The sequence below is a fragment of the Mus musculus genome, chromosome 18 (assembly GCF_000001635.26).
Source record: "Mus musculus strain C57BL/6J chromosome 18, GRCm38.p6 C57BL/6J".
NCBI lineage: Eukaryota > Metazoa > Chordata > Mammalia > Rodentia > Muridae > Mus > Mus musculus.
The window spans coordinates 23464832-23481205 of record NC_000084.6 but is presented as its reverse complement, the minus strand read 5'-3'; the positions used below and the strand labels follow the sequence as shown (position 1 = coordinate 23481205).

Genomic DNA, 16374 nt, shown 5'->3' with positions numbered 1-16374 from the left:
AAAGCAAGAGCCTCTCAGGACTCCATGGTGATAACATTAGCTGAAATATTTACAAAGGGGAGGGAGAACCTGTAGAGACCATATCCAGAGGTTAGGCATGCCCCTTGGCCCAGTTGAGGGATAGAGCCTCCCACCCATCTTCAAAAATTTAACCCAGAATTGCTCCTGTCTAAAGGAAATATAACGACAAAAAGTGGAGCAAAGACTGGACGAAAGGCCATGCAGAGACTGCCCTGCCTGGGTGGGTGTCTATATCATATGCAGATGCCGAACCCAGACATTATTGCAGATGCCAAGAAGTGCTGCTGACAGAAGCCTGATACAGTTGTCTCCTGAGAGGTTCTGCCTGATCCTGACCAATATAGATGCAGAGGCTTGCAGCCAACCACAGGACTGAGCGCAGGGACCCCTATGGAGGAGTTAGGGGGAGGACTGAAGGAGCTGAAGGAGCCTTATTTGACATCAATGGGAGGGGAAGCCCTTGGTCCGGTGAAGGCTTGATGCCCCAGTGTAGAGGAACGCTAGGGCTGCGAGGTGGGAATGGGTAGGTGGGAGGGGATCACCCTCATAGAAGCAGGGTAAGGGGGGAGGTGGGATAGGGATTTTGCTGAGGGGAAACTGGGAAAGGGGATAACATTTGAAATGTAAATAAAATAAAATAAAATAAAATAAAATAAAAAAAGATGAAGTTGAATATAGGACGTGCATTGTCCAGCACTACATCTTCGCCAATCATCAGGTCCTTATCCAGAAACTACCTACAGTATGCTACCTGCTATGCTAGTTTATAGGGTTACACATATAGGGAAAGGATGATCTCTGCATTGAATGTCACCTACCCGTCCAAAGATCATACTTTTTGATTCAACATCATTGCACTACAGAGTGTATCGTTGTTAGAACATTCCCCTGATCTGTTTTTGTAAACAGTGGCTTCAAATTTACATCAAAATTTATTCTTCAGTCTAAAAACTAGCACCTTTATCTTTCCTACTCCTCTGATCCAATGACATCAATACCATCTGGTTGGCCCAAGTGATCTTTCTTGATGGGTGTTTCCCACTCTAGGGAACTTGATGACGGCAGTAAGGACATTTTTGTAGCCTTCTCTCATGTATGAGTACCAGTCATTCCAAAGCCAAGTATCTACACCATTGCCCAATTGTGTCCTCCTGGCCAATTCTTTAGATTTATGTATTATGTAGCATATCTTATTAGTGAACATGTTTTTGTTCTCAGCTGAGTTTTAGAAAATAACTATAAAAAAACCTCATTTCTATAATCTGGAGATAAATGCTTGTGATTTATACAGTTTTCAGTATGGTACCAAACTAAAGAAAAGATTTGTTTGGGGGAATATCAGCCTTTTAAGCTATAAAAACTACTCAGCCCTGTGCCTTTCAGCTCCAGGAGTATAAGAGGGTCTGGCCACTTCTGTTCTGTCCTCGAGGACATTGCCTGAAAGGATTCTAAATTAGAGAGTTCAGAGTAAACATTAACATTGGTTGAATAGATGAAAAATATTGGTAGAAGGGACAGTGTGTCCTTTAGAGGATAACCACAGTACATTAAAATGGAGAGATGGGCAGTTGTGATAGCCTCTGAGATAAGACAGAAAAGAAAATGTCTACATAAATAAATGAGAAGGAAATGAGAACTGCAGGGCCCTTCCATTTAACAAGCGGAGTTAGGCACTGAAATGATCGAGTGAGCAGCTGCTTTCATACCAGAAGAGCTCGTGAGAGGGGCTAGGCTGGTGCAGATAGGGCAAAAGGTTTGCCTTTTAAGTAACACAGACACTGGCCTCCTGACCATTTGATTTTCAACATATTCAGTATTTATTATAGCAAATGTGAAATGTTCGGATCATAAAATTTTCAAGATGAAGATCTAGGAATAAGCAATCATGAAACTAATTCTAGATGAGGCCGTGCCCCACAACGATGTTCCTATGTCAAATATGTTGATGCTTACGATAACCTAACATTAAATAAATAAAATCTTATTTAGAGTATTCTTAAGAATTTAAAGCAATCTTTCCATTAGTTTGGGATGGAAAATGGGAACGGCAACAACATTTCTTTTTAATATCAACAAACTCATGCAATATTGTATAGCTAGGAAAATGGTTTTAGATACAGGAAGTTGTTTTTTCATTGTCCCTACACCCGATTTTTCAAGACAAGAAAAACACAGCTTAGAAAAATCTATAAAATATATAAGATGTACAAAGAATTTATAAGACAGAATAACGAGAATACAAACAACCGAACTCAAAAGTGGTTTAGAGATTCAAGTGGCAATCTCATGAAAGACAGCATACAGGTAAGGCTACTTCATATCATCGGCTGTTAGAGAGCTGCTAATTAAAATCCAAGCTACACATACATTCGAATGACCAAGATTCAAAACAATGACAACAAGTGCTTTTGAGAGAAGGAAGCAGCAGGGTATCTGCTGATTGATGGTAGACAGTCTCTTACTATGCTAAACACATGCTTCTGCAGTCTGTTCATCTTGTTCCTTGGTATTTACCCACTTGAAACGAAATGCCACGATGACACAAAAGCATGCACAGAGATGCTTACGTTGGTTTTATTTGTAGTTGTGAACAGACACATACAATGAGGTCCCTGTAAGCTGTGTAGTATGATTCAGGCTGAAACTGAAGCTGGGTACAAAAGGACAGGAAGAAACAGAGATTCCTATCACTGAGTGAAGCAGGGCAGTCTGAAAAGGCTGTGCACCTTATGATTCTAACATGACAGTCCTGAAACTGCAAAACTCTGTCTACTAAAAACATCAGGGAGTCTAGTGATATAGCAATGGTGGATCATGTCCCATATTCCTGTCAAAAAGTTAGAATGTTCACTAATGCACAGAATGAACTGTGGTGGTGAGCCAGCGTAGGTAGATTTATTTTTAATTAGTTAATTTATATATTCACCTTATATCCCAATACTAGCCCCTCTCTCTTCCCAGTGATTGATTGCTTGTAATAAACATCTGACTGTGGTGGCAGGTGTTGGGGAGGCCACACGTGTGGGGGCAGGTAGGATATAGAAAGGGCTTGTTCCCTCTTCCTCAGTTGGAAAGCATAAATTGTTCTAAAATAGAAATTATTTTCATTTTAAAAGGAATGATTTATAACTATAGGACATAGTGTACCATTCTATTGATGAACAAGCAAGACTGGCCAGCAGTGATGCAAACTAGGATTTAATTTCTGCTGAGATAATGGACTGGAAGAGTTCTTCTCAGGATATTGGTGATCTTCTATCTCTTGATTTGATTGATAGCAGGCACCTTGCAAGTATTGATAGAGACCCAGGCTATTGCTGTCATTTTGTGTCATATATATATATATATATGTGTGTGTGTGTGTGTGTGTGTGTGTGTGTGTGTTTATATATCGATGCCTTAATCTAAAACAAAACAACACATATACCCTTATTTCCTGGGAGTCATTTGTTTTCTTGGGGAAGCAAGTTATCTCTCTTAAATTTATAAAAAAAATTATTAAAACATAGATGGATTAGTTGTAACTTAGCCAAAAAAGAAAAAAAATAAGTATTTAAAAGAGAATGTAATCCTGTGAAATAGTATAGAAAGGAGGGATGATTTAGGAAACTAAGCTGGTGTCTTAGTTATTTTCTATTGTTGTGCAGAGATATCACAACCAAGGCAATTTATAAAAGAAAGCATGTAATTTTGGATCTCATTTTTTCCAGAAGGTTAGAGTCTATGACCATGGTAGGAAACATGACAGCAGGCAGGCAGACATGTTGCTGGGGCAACAGCTGAGAACTTACATGTTGAGACAACCAAGAGGCCAAGAGAGCAACTGGGATGGTGTGGGGCCTTGAAACTTTCAAGCTTGCCTCATGTGACAGCGACACACCTACTCTGACAAGGCCACACTTCCTAATCCTTCCCTGCCAGTCTTATCAGCTAGGGACTAAACATTCAAATATATGAGCTTTGGGGGGCCATTCTCATTTAAATTACCATAGTTGGGGACTGTGAAGCAACTTCAAGGTACAGAGTAGAAGTAAGAAGTCATAGACAATGACATTCAGACTTCTTAGGGACAAAGGAAGAGTCACCTGAGTGTCAGAGTTAAAAGTCACTTGGGGAAACTGGAGGCAATGATGAATAAAATATGGCCCATGGGGCATCAGTCCCCATTGTAGAGAGCACTGGATAAAACCAGTAATGACCCTGCAGATAAAAATGGATGTGGACAAACACAACAGCAGAATAAAGAGCCCAGAAACACAGTTTCTCATTGTCACTTTCTTTTCTAGAATAATGGTTACATGAGGCAAATTGATTTACTAAGATTTTTGAAATGTACTCAGTTTAGCTCTTGGGAATTATAGCAAACAAATCCTTTGAAAATAAAGGAAATCATTATTTTTATTCTACAATCAATCCCAGTAAAGAAAATTTATACACCCTTAAGACTATAAGAGAATCTCTTGTTCTCATTTTGAAATTAATCAAAATAACAAAGGATATCTTGGGGTCTAAAAGCAGTCATTTTAGTGCACATGCGATTTTGATCTTTTATCTCATTTACGTGGAGTGGATGATGAGTCTAAATCTGAATTTTAACTAAAGTTGTTTTCAGACATGTCATAATGACACTCTAACTTACATTTTCACTATTTTAAACTGATTCAACAGTTTCCACTTGCATAACATTTAATGTGGGAAGGAAGCTTGGGTGCCTATTGGATTAGACCTGGACAATGGCAGCTGCTCTGTCAGTTGCCTTGTTTAGCTAAGGACTGAACACAACTCTATTCTGATGTTCTGGACAAGGCCACTCTTTAAAGTAGAGAATAAAACAAATAATACTACTTTGAAAGTTGGTCTTAGGCTGAAGTGGGAATTCTCAGTATGACCACCACTCAAGTTTTTGATTCTCCTCTTTCCCGACAAAGAGTATCAACAGCACATTTCAGGAAAACTCAATATAACTAACTTGCTATCACTCTCTTTTGTAGCATTGAAGGGTAATTACATTTGATAATCCAACACTGATTTGTTTATTTATTTTATAGTTAGGCAAAACAAACTGGTGTGTGTGTGTGTTTCATTGCATGTAGTACTGTAAGGTTTAGTGTACCTGAACTTAATTGCTTCACACTTCTAATTTAGATGTTATAAAGTCCCCCAAAAGGAAGCTTCTAGAATTACTTCGCTCACACAGGTGACTTGCTAGGAAGCCAATCTAACACCATCCACTTTCCTTTTGGTTTGTGTCATTATGATCTGGTTATCTGTTACCTCATCCTGACTTAGTACTCTGATATTAAACATATTTTCTATTTCTAAAAGTTTTAAGGGTGGAGCGATGGCTCAGCAGTTAAGAGCACTGACTGAGCTGGGCAGTGGTGGTGCACACCTTTGATCCCAGCACTTGGGAGGCAGAGGCAGGAGGATTTCTGGGTTTGAGGCCAGCCTGGTCTACAAAGTGAGTTCCAGGACAGCCAGGGCTATACAGAGAAACCCTGTCTTGAAAAAACAAAACAAAACAACAAAAAAGCACTGTCTGCTCTTGCAAAGGTCCTGAGTTCAAATCCCAGCAATCACATGGTGGCTCACAACCATCCGTTATGAGATCTGACTCCATCTTCTAGAGTGTCTGAAGACAGCTACAGTGTACTTACATATAATAAATAAATAAATCTTTTAAAAAGTTTTAGACACCTTTTAGAATAGAATAAAGTATCGTGGGGTTTTGTTCCCAACATAAGCCATCTCCTGCATAAATTCCATCAGATAGTTTCTGTTAAGAGAAAGAAAGCAAAAGTGAAGAAATGAGGTCCTCAATTGGAAACTCCCTGAATGTACAACTGAATGAAATCTATTGATACTCTTTAACTTTGTTCTTATGCAAAGAGGAAAAACACATTTTGGAAGATTAGAGTAATATCTTTGTCTTAAGCACTCACCTAAAATTCAATGAAGAGACAGCATGGACTTTCCAGAACCATCTATTTTGTTTTCTTTGAAATAGCAGCTGACTGTGGCATTTGAAGACTTCTCAGGTGCTTCCAAGGGCTTGTAAATCCTATTTATCTGTAATGAAAAAACACACCTGTATTGAGCCATTCACATTAACATGCTTATTACAGAAACAGAGGCCTGGGCAGAAGTTCTAGAGTATACAGCCCCTTACAAATCCTCCTAGACTATCAGCAACTTGGAATACACTTTTCAGAAGCTCAGCCTACATTTACCCCAAGACAAATGGACTTTTATTCTAGAAGATGGTTGACAGAGGAAGACAGCCAGGCCTGCAGGCATGAAGTCACCATCCAGGATGAAGCAGCTGGTTAGCAACGACCACGAGTTCTTAATATAGACCTTTATTTTCAGTTGATTAAGAATGAGAAATGAGAGAACATGAATTCTTCTGTTTTCTGAATAGGCAATTTTCTAGAATATTGCACCATCATAATTTCAACTAAAGCCAAGGAAATTACGGCGAGGTCAGATGTCTCAGAATAACATGTTCTCTTAGAGAGTAAATTCCAGCAGTTTTAAATAGATATACCACAGAAGCCGATGATAGCAAAGGGAGCCTAAAGTTACTTAACAATCCATATGGTTATTGTAATATAGAATAATCGAATAGAAGTAGTAAATAGTTTGTGTTTCTGAAACATAAATGCTTTTCAAAAATTTTTCTTGCTGAGAGAATTTACAGATTCAAGTTAAGAGAAAGGGGCATCCAATGTCTAAGTTCCCTGGAGCCTTCTCCCCTGGGAGTGACCCAACAACACTATGTGCGTCTTCATCAATATCTCTTTTCCAACATTCTTCTCCACATCATCTTCAGCATCCCTTCCCATGACTGACAATATTATTCTAGGTGCCCAATGATTGGAGTAGTAGAAACCTAAAGCTCTGTGATCCATGTACTGAGATAAAGCAAGTGAGTGAAGAGAGCCACAGACTAAGGTGTCTAAAACAGTAGAGGAGGGGAGAGGAGGGGAGGGGAGGGGAGGGGAGGGGAGGGGAGGGGAGGGGAGGGGAGGGGAGGGGAGGGGAGGGGAGGGGAGGGAAGGGAAGGGAAGGGAAGGGAAGGGAAGGGAAGGGAAGGGAAGGAAAACAAGGATCTCAGAGGATGCTGGGAGCCTTCCGCCCCAGTGCCAATCAATTCTTTTCTTTCCTCTTCAACTTCCTTCACCTGGGATATCTAAAATGCCCACCACAGTGATTTGCACTTTCTGTCCTGACTTCAGATGCCTTTTGATTTTGGATCCACATTGAAAACTGTCTAACCATAATTTTTCTTTCCTCTAATTTGAATTCTCAGCCTTGCTTATTGGTTCTTAAGATTTACTGGTATAATTCCTCATAGGGCAATTAACCCTTGTGTCTGTCAGCGTGCACCATCCCTGCCCTGTAGCATTCTAGGAACCTACACTCTGGCGTTATTGGAATTAAATGTGTCATTATAGTTGAACTACTTTGCTATTTTTTTGTTTTCTTAAAGTACATGCCATAATTATATTTTGAAAAATTAGTATTCTGATACACAAATAATTTTCATGTACTTGGAAATTAGCTACATGGTAAAATATTATCCCCGACCTTATTAAAAATACTGCTGCAAACCATGGGATGAGGAAATAAATAGACACTTAGAACACACTCTTGTATTTTCTATATAATGCATGCATGCATACACATACATACATACATACATACATGATCACATATTCCACACAGATGCATGAGTTTATGTAGCTTTAATTGCCGATGAAAAGTCACTAATGACTTCTTGGGGTTCTGTTTCTCCCTTTTACTCTTGGGCTGAGTACTTTGCATGCTTGCCTTTGCTTTGGTCCCTGGTCACCTCTGATTGCAGCAGACTCAGAGGAGACCAGACAGCACTCATGGAGTCACTGCATTGAAGTATCTCACAGATGGCTTACCTTGACTGAGATTCACAGCTTTAATAAACATTCTACTTTGGATGATATACTGATTCTAAGGTGGCTTTAGTGTCTTCCATTCTTCTTCCACCAAGAAGTGGCCCTGCTTCCGCCTGCATCTCATGGACAGTGATTAAATCCCAGTGTCTAATGTATGGGTACATCCATCTCTTGTATTACTGGTTTTTGGTCCCTGTGGCACACCCAGCATGTGCAGAATGGAATGCAGACAATTCTCTTCACTCTTGAACCTGAAAGTGGCTGCCTCCCAAGTCACTGTGAATTACAGTCATCAATCCTATTCTTTGGTCTGTTACAGCCTACAGGACACTGAAAAGCAACATTACTACAAGAACAGTAGGTGGAAACAGAAAATGATAACTTTCTCTCTTTATATTTTTATTTAAATTATAGGTCAGCTAACTTAAATTCTAGGTTGCCTAACTCAGAAACTCAGAATTTCTTGTGTGAGTAGAAGTTAAAATTTAGCGTTAGGACATCAAATAAAAATATCATCTCGGGCTGGAGAGATGGTTCAAAAGTTGAGAGCATTTACTGGTCATATAGAGGCCCTAAATTTGGGTTCCAGCATCCAGGTCTAGCAGCTTGTACCCTCTATAACTCAAGTTCCATGGGCTCCTATACCCTCTTCTGACCTCCGTGGCACCTGCACACATGTGGTGCACACACATTCACTCATTCAATCAGGCACTCTCACACATGCATAAAATAAAATGAGTACTATCTCTTTTACATAGCTTCCTGGGAAACTTCTAGCCAGGGTTCAGGTTGGATGTAGAAGTCAGTATCTTACCTCAGCCTGCCACAATAGAAACACTTTGTTAACTTTTGATGGCCTATCTTAGGCACATGGTGTTTAAAAAAAAGCTGAAGGAGGCTCATTTTTGTGTACTAAAGGAATCACCTCAAATACTAGCATGTGTGGTTTGAATGGACCATGTAAAGGCATGCAAAAAAAAAAAAAAAAAAAAAAAAAAAAAAAAAAAAGAAAGATGTTAAACCAGAGATTCCATTGTCCTTTGCAGTGGTGAATTTTGCAAGAAATGAGAATCCATTGTACACATTACACATAATTGGAACAAGTGGTCCCCTCTACCTTAATAGGACATAAGCAAGCATGAGATGGAATCACATCATTCATGCCCATGTCCTATTGAGCACTCTACCTGAAGTCATACTCTCTTGTTCTTTACTTATGAATGTTTGCCTGTGTAGCATCCCCTTTGTCTGATGCACTATTTATTCATTTTCTTTTCACAGTAAGGGTATGCCTGATAAAGATAGGGAATTTGTTCTCCACAATAGCTTGGAGACACAGAATGACGGCTCACGCACACTGGGCTTGTAGAAGCAGTTGCTACATGAACAAACGCATCAGTGAGGTCATCAGCAACTTTAAACCCACCCGAAAGCAGGGCAGAAGGCCCTCATTTAACCTTGATAGTAGTGCACCTTTTGTAGTAGTAAGTTCTAGAGTTCAAATCTTCTGTATGCCAAAACATCAACACACCAGAAAAAATCGGGCCCTCCCCCACCAAAATTATGAAAAACACTGACTACTCTATTTTATATTCTTTAAAACAGATGCTTATCTATCTGTTTACTTGAATGTGTCTGAGTTATGTGTAGGTGCTGTATGGGAGTGGTCCATGTACCAATTTGATGGGGTGGAAGCTAGAAGAAAGAATTCTTTATTACTCTCTTCTTGCCCTTCTGGGACTCGTCCTTTAGCCTGGAAGCCAGCAAGCCCCAGTGGTCCTCCTTTCATTTACAGGGAAACCCAGCTTGTTATGCAGGTGTTGAGATCTGGGCTCTGGTCCTCATGATTGCAGAGCAAGTTATCATAACTGCTGAGTCGTCTCTCTAGCCTCTCTTGCTTTTAAGGAAAGCACAAGCATAAAACTAATGGAAGTCTCGTTTGTTCACTAAGTATCAGATTTATGTATCTTAAATTTCCTTATGATTAAAATCTTTTACGAAGGGCAATGTGAAACTAGAGCTGTGTGCCAGCAAAAGCTCCCCATAGTGAGGAACTCATTAGATCTTGAAACACCCCTATGCTGAAATTAATTCCCAGCAAAGAGAAAAGATTAATACACTTTATCTTGAGTAGGAAAAAAAAATATCCAACTCAGCCTTTTGTCTCTTGCCACTCAGTACTACTCAAATTGATCCAAAGAAAATGAAGTTGGATTGTGAACATTAAGAACCAGTGTGTCAAAGATTAGTCTAATTAATTTTTTAGAAGACATTTTTTTTAATTAGCCACATACAGGCACAACACAGATTCTATTGAAAGCTCCTGGTAAAAGATGACCTTCAAATCTTGCTCATAGTTTATGTCTTTCATTTGACAGAGAAGTCCACAACATACTTCTAAGAGATTAGTGCTGCAATTTGACCTAGCATAACTATGTTTTGATTTTATTATTGTGCAACTGTCAAAACAATTAGAAACCAAGGAAGAAAGAAGGAAGGAAGGAAGGAAGGAAGGAAGGAAGGAAGGAAGAAAGGAAGGAAGGGGTGTAGGGAAGTAAGGGAGGGAGGGAGGGAGAGAAAAAGACAAAGTTGGTTGTAAAAACATAAAGCAAAATTTGAAATAAAAATGATTTTATGAAATATTTTATCATTTACAGTGGAGGCATTTAAGAAGGCTAGGAGAGAAATGTGTGCATGCTGACAAGGATGCTTTCCACAAATACTCTGAGTTAAGCTAGTGCTGAGCACATGGGAGTCTATGTAGTTGTGAACCTCATTCTTCATGATCTGTATAAAACTACTACAAAGCCCATGTGGGTGCACGGATGGAACACTTATTTGATGCAATTTTTGTGGCTTGAAAACCAGATTTGTATGTTGTTCTTTGCAATTCGTATCTGGATTCATGAGGAGAAATGTATTTTTATGCAGAATATGGGTAGGTATTTTTTTACACAAGGAAGTACTTTTTGGTGGAAGTCACAGAATGAAAAAGCATTGATTCTTGGGTTATCTTAGTCCATGTTCTTCAGGGGTATACATCTGCCTGGACTGATGGCCTTATGTGTACCATGTGCTCCAGTCTCTCACCTGATGGAAAATAAGGGTTTGATCTATAATTTTCATGTGAATCAGAGGAAATAATTCCTTTTAAAGAAGGAAGAGAAGAATTTTTCTCTTATTTATGTCACCAAACTGCTTTGCTACTCTGGAATTAAGGGAGGTAGTACCAAGGATTCGCAAACATTTTGTTGTGAAGACCTAAAGAACTTCAGAAAATGGTTGCTATGGTTATCAATGCATTATTCTACATTATAATGTAGAAATCAAAAATATTTATCTAGAAATTTTTTATAAGACAGTCATATTATTTTCCATATAGTGTAATGATAAGAAAAAATTCAGAAAAATATAGTGAGAGGTAATTGGACTTTCTTAAACGTCAGGGCTGATGGAGGCTCAGGACATTTCTTATGTTGAGGAAGCAAGGTGACAAGTAGGCTTCCCACTCTTATTGTTATCTTCCTTGCTATGGTGGAATAATCCCTCAAGCTGCCAGCTACAATAAGCCCTTCTATCTTTAAATTGCTTCTTGTCCAGTATTTGATTACAGCCATGAGGAAAGTAACCCAGAAAAAAAAATCACATCCTTTCAAACTAAGACCGAAGCATGTTTCCTTTGTGAATAAAATTTGTTCTTTCACAGTTTCATGCATGTGCATATAAGATTCTGACTACTACCCCCATCTCCCTCCGACCCCTGCCAGACCCTCCTTCTTTGAGACAAATCACTTTCTGTTATTCATGACTTCCTCTGAGTTTAATTCGGCCTGTCTGTGTGACTCTGGGTTGAGCACCATTCATTGACTTTGATATAATAGACATAGAAACTCAACAACAGATTGTTTCTTGAGTTACTCATACTATGCATTCTAAGAGCAGTGAAAAAACTGAGTGTCTCATCCATTACCCAAAATCTATGGTGGGTGACATGGTTTGTATAGATTTTTAGTCTTTGTAAGATTATATAAGATCATGCATTTTCCTCTCGGAAAATATTGGTTCTCTCAGCACTACAAACGTCTAAATGCTGATACAGTTCATTTTCAACAATAAAAATTGTTTTTGTTAATATCATCATCCCTTTCATTAAAACAGAATTTCCAGAATTGGGAAGCTGTCAATCTCATAGCAGCAGATGTGAGCTCCCCCCCCCAACTTCTACAATCCATGGAAGGTTTGAATTTCATCATTGGCAGAATTTTTTCCCCTGAAGTATTGAACTTACTTCAATTATTTTCAATGAAGTATTTGTCAGATTTCCATATTTGAGTAATCAAAGTTAGTCGGCCAATTGGTCTTTCAAGTAAACATGTTTTCTGTGTAAGAAGTGGCTGGCATGATTCATGCCACAGCGATTATTCTTGAATACAAAGATGATATCTTAACATATCAGAAAGTATTTCATGCCCACTTTGCATTTCTTCTCATGATCAAAAGCATTAAAAGGCATTAAAGCTGCAAGATTTAACAAGACATCATCTTTGCTGTTGCATACCTTTTCTCTCTTTATAGTCACTGTAGTGAAGAATATAGCGACTATCCATAGAGACCGTGACACCTTAATTTGTAATATGGTTCCAAGACTTTTACTCACTAATACTCTCATGTCATTGAGACAATGTCCACATAATACAGAAGGAAAACTAGATCGGCTTATTGTTAAAATAGTTCCAGTGGCAAGCAACCAGGAATGATTCTTGGAGCCTTCCCTTGGAAAAGCATTGCTTTAGCAGGAAGGGACATATGTGGGTGGCTGAGTGGGTGCTCTGAAGTAGGACAGAGCCACTCATCGGTGACTTTCTCCTTGATTTAATCACTATTCATTTTGAACAAGTGACCTATCACCCCAACCAACATTTTCCTACTACTGCACCTCTAAACCAGGCTTTCTTCACTGAACTGTTTCCCAAGATAAAATGTGATGTGATCACGTGGTAATGTTAGCTGTGATTGCTAATGTTTATACTACCATTTGTTGAGATGAAGAGGCAAAGATGTGGTTATCAGCTTTATAATTAGATGCGGAGCAGATATGGACATCAGCTATTGGGATTGATTTATCTGACCCAGACTCAAATTTTTGTCTGACATTTCCTCTGAGAGTTCTAGAACCATGAAGATACATTTGTCTCAAACTGTGCTGAATATAAACTTGATGCTTTGACCCTTGCTTGTTGAGTTTACAAATCCTTGTATAGTCAATCATGGGAAATGTTTCTTGGAAGTTAAAGCTAGATGCACACAAAATACTGCATTTTAGTGCCTTTCTTAGTCTTCTACCATGGACTTGCTGTGTGTTGCACCAGGTTTAGGGAGAGAAGTAGTCAGGGTCTGACCCTATAACAACATAGGTAGATCACAATGAACCCTAGCCACTTTTTTTTCCCCTAAGGCCAAGGACTAACTCATCATAAATGTCTTCCGTGAAATATGACCATCAGACAGAAAAGATTCTAAGAGCTTGTGCTGAGCTGGATTGCAGGGCCAGCAATACCTCATACCAGCTGGGAAGTGCATACCAAGTTTGATGTAAGCCAATGAATTCAGTGCTGACGATCAACTTACCCACCAACTAGAGCGGTATCTGTTAACTTGATCCCTGTTTTAAGTATTAAATGGTATCTTAGCCCTTACTAATTAATGGAGAGGATCTTAGATTCTTTGTTACAAAGTTTCATTTCAGCAAAAATATTTTTAGTGTGGTAGAAATGAGATAAATTTCTCAGGTTTCAAAACTTAAATTGAACTTAAATTAGTTCAGTAATACAGTAACGCAGGGACCTTTATCCCTGTTCATTTAGATACCCTTGTCATCTTAGATTACTGTCTCCAAGTATTACATGCCTGTAGCTCAAATGTCAACATTCAAGGATGCTTCCCATCGTATATTCATTTCTTTGATGTTTTGCCCTCATTGGCACTAAAAGATAATGTAACAAGCCAAAAATACTTGGTTATCCTTTCATTTTGAAAAAAATTTTTGGGTTAAGAGTATGTCAGCAGAAACAACAAGAGAATGTGGATATTGTTATGAAGTCAGCTTTTCAGATGTGGTGGGTGGCCATTACTGGCATTTTGCCAATTGATTACTTTGGGCATCACAGCCATCCAGAGCCTCAAGTCAGTGGCTCTGACAACACAAACCACTTAAGACGTGGGAGAGCACATGCATGCTTTCAGAAAGCATCAGAAGGAGGAAATACCTCATTTTATTTTCCAGGTTAATTTAGAAGGAAATATACAGGTCATCAATAGCTACATTTGAATTTTGTTTGCATATTTTTATATGTGTGAGCATTTGTGTGACTTACAGTCTGCATTAAAGTAGTTACACACATGGTTTTCTTCTGTAAAATGAAACATTGCAGTTGAAGAGCTGAAATGTCAGAAGGTAGCAATTCACACCAGGCATCTCTGTGCTAAGAGCCAGCCATAATCTAGGTAGTTGAACCCACATAGCTCTGGGTTAGCTGAAAGTTGGGCAGTTTGAACTGAGATATGCCCTCAGGATAAAATCTATATCCATTTTCACTGACACAGTACTGAACAAGAACGACTTTCATTGGTAGCTTTGTACATCCTGTATATGTTAGAAATGACATTTGACATATTATGCTAGTTAAAGTATATTATTTAAATTAATTTCACTTATTTTGCTTTACTTATTTAAGATGTATCATCTAGAAAGTCTTAGGATCGCATATATTGCTCATATTTTAACTTCTGCAGTGTTGCTCTAGAAGATATTAGATATTACCTTCTCTAATATGGTGTTTATGAACATGCATATACATACACACTCACACATATATACACAGACACTCATATACATACTCATACACACTCACACATACATTCACATGCATACACACTCATATACACACATTTTAACACACAACCACACTCACACACACTCATATACACACATACACACATACTTGTACACACTTAGCATGAATGTGGGATAGGTTAAGAACAACCATAAGAGTGAGCCCTGAGTATCAGTGAGATGGCTCAGTAGGTGAGCATGCTGTCACCTAAGCCTGGTGGCCTACTATCAATCTCTGGAACTAATGGTGGAAGGGAAGAACTAACCCCAGAAAATTGTCTTTTGAAACTCACATGCATGCCATAGAGGACACACACTGTCTCTCTTCCCTGTGTCTTCTCTTGCTCTCTCTCGAAAATAATAAATTAAATTAAAATTGAAGGTAATAGTAGACACTGACATACTAACAGACTTCAGCATTCCACTTACTGTGCTAACTCAGAGACTCCAGGCATCTCAGCCAACCCAGTGCAGGCAGCCATCTTGAACTGCCAATAGACAGCTCTAGGTCCCAGCACAAAGGAGTATGCCCCACAGCTCACTTAATTCCAGCCACTTCACTGAGAAGCAAAGGCTGCTGTTAAGATGCAAAGACCTATTTATCTCCTTCCTGCACATAGAAAAGGACACAGTGAGCTTTGTGGAAATGGCTTGGTGCAACTTGCTAAACGTTCCAGGTCTGTTTTAGGTTGGGTGCTCCTGAGAAAGGTTTGCTTATGGTGCGTAAGCGTCATACACACTGAGCTAGATAGCAGTTCTAATAAGAAGTTTCCTAATAGTAAAGTCTGAACCTGATTTGGCTACAATCAGTGAGAAGTCACAGTTCTAGGTTTGCTTGACTGTGCTGTTTTGAATAGACTATGTCACTGCTACTCAGTTGTTCTCCTGCCCCTGTTTACTGCCCAGACGTCCCCCACTGCCTTCCCATGTCCACCCAGCTCCTGTCCTGTGGTATGTGCCCTAATTTTTCTTGCTTTAGTTTGGTCTGGAGCCACCCCACTTGTTTCTTTCATGTTCTTCAACACATACCTTGAAGACTTGGGAGTCCTAAAGAAGAAAAGAAGTCAATTTGGGGCTCCAAAGTCATCTACCTCCTATCCTTAATTTTCTTTCATTCATTTTAATATGAACTTCTGGTTTTAGTTATTATGATCATGGTCAAAAAATAAATAGCCAGGCAGAAGTTTCATTCTTGGTGGAGAGTTGTTCATGGATATAGTCACTGTATAAAAACTATAAATCAATTGCAGAGAGCATGGCTCCTGCAGTAGCTTGAAGAAAGGAAGGAATTCTACATGGTATCCATTCAGATCCACATACTGTCTCCACATTGTCACATTCAAATACCATTATTGTGTCCCTTAGATTCCGAGTCCATGATGGTCCCTTGGGAAACTTCTGAAGAATAGCTCATAAGTTTGCTATGGTCATGTCTCCCTCCCCCTCCAGACAGTGACATGTCAAAGTTACTATGTTCGATTGAAGTTAAGAGAATATTTTTCTAAAAACAGTTAATTGGCTAATACT

At 39.0% G+C, this 16374-nt stretch overlaps 1 protein-coding gene across 29 annotated transcripts in view; it reads right to left on the bottom strand.

The window, feature by feature from the left end:
- Window positions 1–16374, bottom strand: part of Dtna (dystrobrevin alpha) — a 349714-nt gene that overhangs the window by 178514 nt on the left and 154826 nt on the right. For all 29 annotated transcript variants that reach the window (XR_001782337.2, XR_003952498.1, XR_003952493.1 and 26 more), the window contains one exon: window positions 5964–6090. The gene's annotated coding sequence lies outside the window, so the exon portion shown is untranslated. The remainder of the gene's footprint in view (window positions 1–5963; window positions 6091–16374) is intronic.